This window comes from Myotis lucifugus, unplaced genomic scaffold (assembly GCF_000147115.1).
Source record: "Myotis lucifugus unplaced genomic scaffold, Myoluc2.0 scaffold_12, whole genome shotgun sequence".
Lineage (NCBI taxonomy): Eukaryota > Metazoa > Chordata > Mammalia > Chiroptera > Vespertilionidae > Myotis > Myotis lucifugus.
This window is the reverse complement of record NW_005871060.1, coordinates 5,410,797-5,420,555: the sequence shown is the minus strand read 5'-3', so window position 1 is coordinate 5,420,555 and position 9,759 is coordinate 5,410,797.

Below are 9,759 nucleotides of genomic sequence, written 5' to 3'. Positions count from 1 at the left end.
TCTCCATGGTTGTCTTTTTCCAATGCCACTTACAGATCATTAATAGATTAAACTCCACAGATCAGCTAAGATCATGTTACTCCTCAAACTCCACATTTTCCCATTGATTATGTAATAACTTTCAAAGTTCTTACCCTGTCATCTGAATCACTTCACAATATGGCTCAACTTATTTTTTTCTGTTTTTGTGTTTTTTCCCCTCAAGACTTCACCAAGCATTATGTATACTTTGATTTGCTTTGAGTTGAAAAGAGTGTTGGAACCAATCATGAATTCACTATAAAGAAATTAATGGCAAGATCATCCTTTAAATCTTCTACTAGAGGCCCGGTGCACAGGTTCGTGCACTGGTGGGGTCCCTCGGCCTGGCCTGTGGGGATCAGGCCAAAACTGGCTCTCCAACATCACCCAAGGGGTCTCGGATTGTGAGAGGGCAGTTCTCAGGTGACACACCCCAGAATCAGGCTCCCTCTTTCTGGTTCCGGGTGTGTAACCCAAGAACCGCAGCTGCCAAGTCACTGCAGCTCGGCAGCTCCTGCATTGAGCGTCTGCCCCCTGGTGGTCATTGCGCATCATAGCTACCGGTCAGATGGTCCAACGGTCAAGCAGTCGTTTAGGCTTTATATATATATATATATATATATATATATATATATATATATATATATGGAGATTAATATATATATATATATATGTATATATATATATATTATTCTCCATATAAATATTCACATAAATAAATTATCTTGAGGAAGTGGCATGTTTTCTCCAAAAATAAAAGTAGACCTATGTCATTAACCAGTTTTCCTTTTCATTCTGGTCACCAGAAATTTGAAAGTCATTTTCAAATCTTGTGACTGTATAGGGTTTTAGAACTTTCCTGTTTGTGCCTATTTCCCTTCTCCTCAATCTCCTGTGTAGGTGTTAAACTTTTATTATAATCTGCATATTTGTATCTCCTATGTATCTGCTCATTTTCCTTTTTAAAATTATTTTTTACAATCTCTCTCCTGTAAATGGTCTATATTCTTTGCAGAATGAAGTGAAGTGTGCATGAAAATATCAAACTCCAGTCTAGATAAATACACTTTACACTTGCAAATCTCTGTGCCTTTCTTTTGGAGTTTTCTAACCTAAATTACTCCCTCCTCCCTATCACTACTCCAGCACCTGAAATATTTTACTATCTGTACCCTAATGATCAAAATGGATCCTTCCTTCAATGCTCATCTTGAGTGTTGGCTTTCTTATAAAATTTTCCTCACTCCCAATAAGTGAGTGCAACTTCTGTAAAGTTCACCTTCGAGTGAAAACCTGACTCAAACCTGTTGACCTCTCTGTGCTCCTGCATGTGTTGGCTTTTTCCTCTGGCTGCTGTGAAGATGTCTGCAGCAGCACCCAGGGATTATATCCAGTCACGGCAACACGCAAAGGCAAAAAGGGATCCATTCTCTCTCTTGCCAGAGGGTAAGAAAACATTTCCCAGAGGTTGTCCCTCACAATCATTACAGGCCAGACTTGGGTGCATAACCATTCCTAAACTAAGCACAGGAGAGAATAATGGGATTCCTGTGATTGGCTTAGACTAATCAGCTTAAATCCTTTGAAGCTAAGCAGGAGGTCAATTCCCCTGGAGACTGTGATTGTGCAGCAAAGGGTGGATACTAAACAAATCAAGGATCTGTTAGGAAGGAAAATAGAGGGGAATGGATATTGGGTAGAACAATGGTGTATTCTGTAATTGTGATGTCTCCCTCCCAGAATTCCCATGGCATTTTGTTTGTTCCTTTCATAATTCACCTTATGCTTCCTGTGTTATAATTTTCTGTGTACTTATTTCATTTCTACTTCCTAACAGCATTAAGTACTTTGAGGGTAGAGATTTGTGAGTACCCTGCTCAGCAACATGAGGGGCTGGCCATATTAGGCACTTGATAGGTATAAATTCAGTGAAATTCCTAATTTTCCTCATGGATAGCACAGGTATAAAAACTGTGCATCTTTGGCTTTGTGTCCATAGCAGATACTTTTATGTAACTTCATATTTGGATTGGAAGTGTCTGCCTTCTATTAATTACCACTCACTGGCCCACACCTATCAATATGTTGCTATAACCTTGGGTGCAGTAAGTCTTTATGCTTTTATTTTCCTGTAGTGAAATGAATGTCTCTATTCATCAACATCCACTCACTCACCTGTCCCTTTCTGACATATTTGGAGACTGGACAGCAGGGGCTAGGTACAAACTAAGGCTAAAGAACAAAGCTTTTCTCTGTGCAAAGGTGACTGGCTCACACCTGGATCAAGCTGGTGGCCCAGGCCTCATTACCACCATATTCGAATCCTGCAGAGAGCTCCCAGCCAGACCTCTAAGAGCAGCAACAACAGCAGACACTGTTGCCTCACAGTGGCCAGACCCAGTCAGGAGCTGAGGAACATCTGGTAGACCATAGGGTGGCGGCAAAATATTCAATGTTTGAAGAAAGAAATCCCCCTGACCTGGCCAGGCCCCAGAAATACAGTATTTGAAGAAAGATGTCTCTTCACGCCAAGCTGCTCTCTTTCCCCCACCCTGGCAGCAGCAGTAAAACTTCAAATAATCTCAGTGGTTCTTTTCCTCCCACAGCATGAATACAATCTGAGTATAAGCAGACTTTGTTTCCAGGGTCTGATGAAAACATTTATTTATTTCAATTAGAAATCACCCTAATCAGCTCTTTTGAAAAGGTAGAACCTGGAATGCACAAACACCACTCTATTCCCTATCATGAAAGAAAAGATGCATTGTCATGTGGAAGAGAGGCGAAACAAATTTTCAAAAATTCCTACCTAAACTCCTGAGAAGCAAACCTGACCAAATGTTCAGCAACTGCACTGACTAAAAGTACCACTGATTCCATGTTAAAGATACTAGATCACTGTTAAGCATTAATGTCTGAATAGTTGTAGAGGGAGAATGGTCATTATGCAGTCCCCAAAAGTGTTTGGAGACTCACAAAATGGAGAAAAATCCTCTGTGACGTTCCCCCTCCGAAAGGTCATTTCTGTGAATGCCAGACTAGGATTACAAACTTTGTTCAGGAGTCTGGAGTTTAAATCTACACTGCACCCTTCAGCACATTTCTGTGAGGTTGAAGATGCCTATAGTTATCTCCAAGCCAACACAATACAGAAAGCCAGGGTAATGGCATGGTAAGTTGTTTTGAGGTGGCACTGTCAAACAACACTAAGGGTACATTAACAACTTGCTTTCTTACTTTGGCTTCTTTGTATTGCATAAGTATTCTAGTTTCACTTCTGGACACCTAAAGTTCAGGCAAAAATCCTACAGAAAAAAAATTATGAAAAGAGAGGGTCTGGGGGAAGGAGAGTCCTTTAAGTGGTTAATATATGTGCTTCTTTGAAAACCAATGTGTTCCCTTTGCTAGAAGTGAAACTAGGGAATCTGGGTAGCAGTATTTGAATGAATGAATGAGAAAATTATTATACTTTAGATAAGTTACTTAGCCTTTGGGAATCTCAGTTTTCTCAATCATAAATTAAGGGGTGAGCAATATTTTCTCATTTGTAATGTAAAAAGGATTAGGTGTGATAAGCTATATACTATGCTTAGTGCAATGCATAATACATTCTAATGACCCCAGAAATGTTCATCACTATGATTATTATAATGGCTGGGCTTCCCATTTCCATAATAGGGCTCTGTCCCTAAGATATAGCAATTTAATGCCTACCGACCATGAAGACATATCTTGAGGACTGAATCATCCTCAGTAAAATTATTCTGTGCCAGGCAGACAATATTAACTGGGTCATCCCCCCCCAAAAAAAATAATAATAATAAAAATGCCTTCAGCCAGGAGGAAACCCAAATAGTTACTGTAGACAGTAAGCAGCCAGTCAACTGCCCATGGTCTTGATAGAGAGACTGAAATGAAGGCTGGAGCTACTGCCTACAGATCAGAACTGGCTTTTGATGAAACAGTGAGTGACAGGAACCTGACTCAGGAGGAAGAATCTCCACAAGCAGATATCAGCTGAATGTCACAGTGCTTGACCTTGGGGAGGGAGGCACTCAGCTGTCTATAAAGTCCCATCTAAAGAACTGGACTAAGGAGAGTTAAAGGATATTGGATTTTCAATTTGCCCAAAACCAACATTTGAGGAAGAATCCTAGTCTCTCTTTTTTCTCCCATGCTCCCCTCTTGTCCTAATATCTTTGCTTTATTTACTCTTATTCTAAACCCTCCCACACATCATAGGACAGACACACACATACAATGCAAATATCCACGGAAACATTATTCATAATAACCAAATAACTGGGAACAGTTCAACTCTCCATCAACAGATAAAAAAAGAACCAAATTATGGCTTATCCCATATGCTGGAATTCTACTCAGCAATAAAAAGGGACAACATGGGTGAGTCTCAAAAATATACATGTGTGCTAAGTAGAAGTAGTCAAACCTAAATTTCTACACACTCCATGATTGCATTTATATAAAATTTTAGCAAAGGCAAAACTATAGTGACAAAGAGTGGATCAGTGGGTGCCTTGAATCAGGTGTCAGGGGAAGGGATCAATCACAAACAGGTACAGGCAAATTTGGGGAGATAGAACTGCCTAAGTCTTGGTGCAGACTGTCTACAGTTAATACACATCATCAGGGTATGTAGTTAAATGGATGAATTTTATTGAACATAATTGAGACTTCAGTTAGCTGATACTATAACACTGACCATTTAAATCAGAAACTCTGAGGCACCCATATTATTTAAAGCTCCCCAGGAACTTCTAATATACAGCCAGAGTGAAAAACTGCTGCTCTGGGATAAAGAGACACTCAGCACAAGTGTATTTATAAAAATAAATCGATATTATTTTAAAATGTTTTATAAAAGAGTAAAACTGGGCATCTTCAGGGAACAATGTGACTAGAGCACAGAGTTTACAAATAGGAATAGTGCAAATTAGTTTAAAAATATAACTTGGGAAAGATAATGGAAAGCCATGTTTTTTCATAGTGAATAAATATTTCAGGCTATTTATCAGAAAAGCAATTTTCTCCTGAAAAGCTGCAGAGAAAACATCCTCAATCCTTACAAGTGAAATATTATTAATATCATTATTGTTATTGATAATAAATATTCACTTGGAATATATTGTGACTATGCAAAGGATGATAGTCAAGAAGAGAGCCAATTATTCACATGCAAAGATATTACACTTAGGAAACAAGCCATACTGAAAATAATGGATCAGGGTCTCATGGGACCTGGATCTGAAAATTAGTCAAGACACACGACTGATATTCTTTCCTCTTGTTTTCTTCAGGGGTCATGCAATGCTTGTCTGTCTATCTGCTTGCTTCTCCTCATCCCACAGACTCATTTTTCTGCAATGTTGTCTTGTAGATTCTCCACAATGGCAGCTTCAGCTCCCAAGTCTATAGGACCTTTCAGCTTGGTTTCTGAAATTTGAGACAGAATTTTATCTCTGCTTCCAACCTAAATATGGTTCCTACCCCCTCTGGGTATTGATTCCCAACGCATTCATCTCTAGTGTTTTGTTTCTTGGGGTGGGCATGGAGCAGAGGGATTGTAACATAAAAGATTGCTCTCTCCTGTGCAGGGAAGGCAACAAAACTATCTAGTACACCAGCGATCTAGTCATTTCTTTTTTACTTTGCACTATTAATCATTGATCCTGCTATCCTTGGTAGTTATATCTGAATATAACTACTGAAGATTTGTGTATGTGTGTGCATACATATGTATGCTTCAGGCAACATTCTTCTACTATTTATTGCAATTTCTTCTGGAAACAATTATTATCAAACTATTAAACATTTTAGGAGTATCAAGTTTTCCCAAATATTAGATCTCCATTTCCTAAAAAAAATCATTAGTTTTACATCTAACAAAGAGAATATTTTTTGCCTAGTTGTCTGACCGTATTGGCTACTCTTTTGTATTTGTGCAGCAAAATACCCCAAGAGAAGTAATTATGTGGTTTAAAACACAGTTGATAATGTTGGAGATGACACCTGCTAGTTAGATAGTTGAAATAGTCATAGCCTGAGAATGCTGAGAGATGGAGACAGGCTTTTCTAGGGACAACACTCCAAGATGGGGATTTGTCCTTTTTTCAACTAAAAGCCAAAGCATCATTGACAGAACAAACAACAAACCAACAAAGAAAACCTTCTCATGCTCCAACAGAGATGTTTTATAAAATGTAAGTTTGCAAGTCATACATTGGCTTAGAATTTCAACTCACGAAGATCTTATGCATGCATAGATTGATATAGTAGCAAATAGGAAGAGAAAAGTCTAGCACTATAGATGTGCAGTTGCCTGCGACTATAAACTTTATTCTAAACTGAGAGACTAAATATTTTCTGAAATTATATGGATGTGAATATAGAACCAGGACAAAGAAAGAAAAGGATACAGACAAGACAAAGAAGAGAGACAGCTTTCACATGACTTTCATGTACTTTACAGTGAATAAGGAGTTGTAGTTAACAGTGAATAAGGAGTTGTAGTTAAATCAGAACCACATCTTAGTTCTATTAATATGTGTGTAATGTGCATAGTAATTGTGTGTGCATGTATGGTTAAGGTGACCAGTAATAGTTCATGTAGAACATTCCAGAGTATACGCTTGGTCTGTGAGCTGACCCTTGTTGTTGTCTTTATACAGTTAAAGAACTCCTGTCAGCACCAGGAAGATAATTGAGTGTGCTACCTCCTGTGTACATCTATCTGTCTGTCTGTCCACTTCTCTGTATGGGTCTGTCTCTCTCCTTTTCTTTCTGTTTTTGTTTTTTTCCAGGAGTAATTCAAAAATGCTCCTTGGCATTTCCATACTAAAGTAATTTTCTGTGGCAGCATTTAAGCTTTCCTTCGGGGTGGATTATGCTCCCCTGTGAAACTCATATCAAATCTTTTGGGCCACTAACCCTTCTTCAGGCTGTGATGCAGCGCTGCCAGTATGAAATATAAAAATGCTCATTAGAAGCCAGCAAGAAAAAGAAAGGTCCCCAATAGACAGAAGTAAAAGCCTGACATCCCTAGATTGCATGCATCATCACAGCATCAGCAGCTGCTTCCTCAGGCACAGGCAGAGCAGTAAATCTGAGAGTGTAGCTATTCATCCACAGCATGCTTAGGAGGAGGCCAGGAAAGAGCAGAATGGCATAGGGTGAGAAATGGGTTGCTGATCAGCTAAGGTTACTTTTTGTGCAACTCCAAAGGTTTGAGCAATACTAGTATAATCACCCTCTATTGCGCTACAAGGGAAATTTAGTATCACCTTAATGACTTTGCTCATATTATCTTTTGTATCCCCAACCCAACATTACATCCAACAAAGGAATGGGAAGATCATTGACATTATATTACAAAAATGTATCTTATCTAAGATGGCACATATATTTTTATTTTGTCAAAATGATTATGGGAATTAACAGTTTCTTAGCTAAGTTTCTGAAGGTCTGGCCCAGGTCACAGAGGTATGCAATTACTCTTAAAATCAGCTCTAACTATGCAAATGGTGGCAAAGATATGAACTAAAAAGATGATTCCCCCAAATCTTCAGCCAGTGTAATACTGATGCATCAGAAGGAGAACTGACTGATCTAATATTGAGGTGACACTTCCTCTAGGAAAGATCCTTCAGGAATCTCTAAAACCTGGCCCCTAGAATTTCTCAATAGCTAGTTCTTTACCTTATAAGCTCATATTCTTTACTATATGGTCCCAAATGTATTTGTTCATTTAGGTTCATAACAGTTGTCCGACTCAAATATTTTACACTAGTCCACTTAGGGAGTATATTATTTTAGCTGAGAAGAATAATTATGTTTCACTTTATTTTGATTTGATGATAATGAGAGGAAACAAATAGAAGTAGTAATCATCCTTTAACCTTGATGGAACCAGAAGGAAGCCACTGGATGGATTAGAACTGCAACTCGTGAAGATTCTCATTTCAAGAAAATATCCCAGTCCAGGCAGAGTAGCTCAGTTGGTTGAGCATCATCTTATGCGCCAAAAGGTTGCTGGTTCAATTTCTAATCAGAGCACATACCTGAGTTGCAAATTTGATCTCCAGTTGGGCACGTATGGAGGGCAACCAATTAATGTTTCTCCCTTCCTTCCTTCCTTCCTTCCTTCCTTCCTTCCTTCCTTCCTCCTCCCTTCCTCCTTCCTTCCTTCTTTCTTTCTTTCTCTCCTCTTTCTCTCTCTCTTTTTCTCTCTTTCTGTCTATCTCTCTCTCGACTCCCCTCTCTAAGCAAGTCCTCAGGTGAGGATTTTTTTTTTTAAGTAAACATCCCAATCAGTTCTGAAAAACACTATTTTATCTCATTCATTGGTGAGCACTTAGGTAATCAAAAGAAAACAAAATCTCCTGTAATTCCAATACACAGAAGCATTATTAATACATTAGGATATATATATATATATATATATATATATATATATATATATATATATATATATGAATAAATGTAATCCTAAGCGACCGTTCTATCATTTGATCGATCGCTATGACACACACTGACCACCAGTGATGGTCAGTGTGCTCCCACAGTGGGAGCACTGCTCAGCTGACAGATGGGCGCCAGGTGTCAGGCTCAGGGCTGGCGAGCGCAGCTGTGGTGGATTGAGCTCTCCTACGAATACTCTCCCTGCATGCCCCTCTGCCATCCGGACCTGGATCAGGACTGGGATCAGGACCAGCATCGGGACTGACTGGGCTTGAACCTGGGCCCCTTCTTGGTCATGGGTGCGCGGAGACTTCAGTGGAGTGGCAGCGAGCCTACTGAGCTGAGGCGGTGGCAGGCGCAGCAGGGCCAAGATGAGCTGGAGTGGTGTGGGCACTTGGCCTGTGTTCGGGCTCCTCCCTGGCCGCCTGCCACTTCACACACTACTACATCCCTCAGGGGATGCTGGACTGCCGGTTTCGCCCAATCCCCGCAGGCCACGCTGAGGGACCACACTGGTGCACGAATGTGCATGCACCAGTGGGGTCTCTTGGCCTGGCCGGCAATTGGGGCCAATCAGGCCGTCTCACACAGTCCCAATCAAGGCCAATGGGGGCCAGCCAGCAGGGGAGAGACTGCAAGAGGTTGGCTGTCGACTGGGAAGGGACTGCAGGTGGGCTCCAGGGCATGTCTGGCCCTCTCGGCCAGTCCTGATCAGCTAGACCCCAGCAGCAAGCTAACCTACTGGTCAGAGCATCTGCCCCTGGTGGAGAGTGCACATCATAGTGACTGGTCAAGCAGTTGACTGAACTGATGACTGATCTGTCGGACACGTAGCATATTACGCTTTATTATATAGGATACTGATACTATATATTCTTTAATATATGAATATAAAGTTATATTATATTATATAAAACTAGAGGCCCGGTGCACAAAAATTTGTGCACTCGGGGGGGGGGAGAGGGGAGGTCCCTCAGCCTGGCCTGTGCCCTCTCGCAGTCTGGGACCCTCGGGAGATAACAACCTGCTGGCTTAGGCCTGCTCCCGGGTGGCAGAGGGCAGGCCCAATCCCTAGGTGCAGCCCCTGGTCGGGCTCAGAGCAGGGCTGATTGGGGAGTTGGGGCGCTGCCCCGTCATGCACAGAGCAGGGCGGATCGGGAGGTTGCGATGCCACCCTCAGTCATGCTCAGGGTAGGGCTGATTGGGGGGTTGGGGCACCGCCCCCTGTCACACTCAAGGCAGGGTCGATGGGGAGGTGCG